Raw genomic sequence first — 442 nt, forward strand, 5'->3', positions numbered from 1 at the left:
GTATCTAGAAAGTAAAAGTATAAAGTTATCTGATAAAATTACTGGTATTTGTAATTCAGCACTTTAAAAACACATACAGCAGTTACTTGTAAATTAAGAAATATAGGAAATACTAACATGGTTTAAGAAAATAATTAAAAAATAAAATTTTTAAAATACATCTGCATACCAAAAGCATATCAGTTTACTTCTTCATCAGCATTTCCAATAATCTTAACCAGTATATATGGATTTTTTCTTTTGAGTTTCGAAATATCTTCCTTTAAACACGAATGCTTGCACGTGATTTATCCGAATATCTTTGCGTACCCTTTGGGTACTCAGGGTGTTTATTAGGACAGTAGACACACATCTATTGCATCTACATATCGTTTGGCTTTCATGTAATTAAATGCCAACTTGTATCCTGAAAAAAGGAAAAAATATGTCTTAAAATGCTAAA

The sequence above is a fragment of the Penaeus monodon genome, chromosome 25 (assembly GCF_015228065.2).
Source record: "Penaeus monodon isolate SGIC_2016 chromosome 25, NSTDA_Pmon_1, whole genome shotgun sequence".
Classification (NCBI taxonomy): domain Eukaryota; kingdom Metazoa; phylum Arthropoda; class Malacostraca; order Decapoda; family Penaeidae; genus Penaeus; species Penaeus monodon.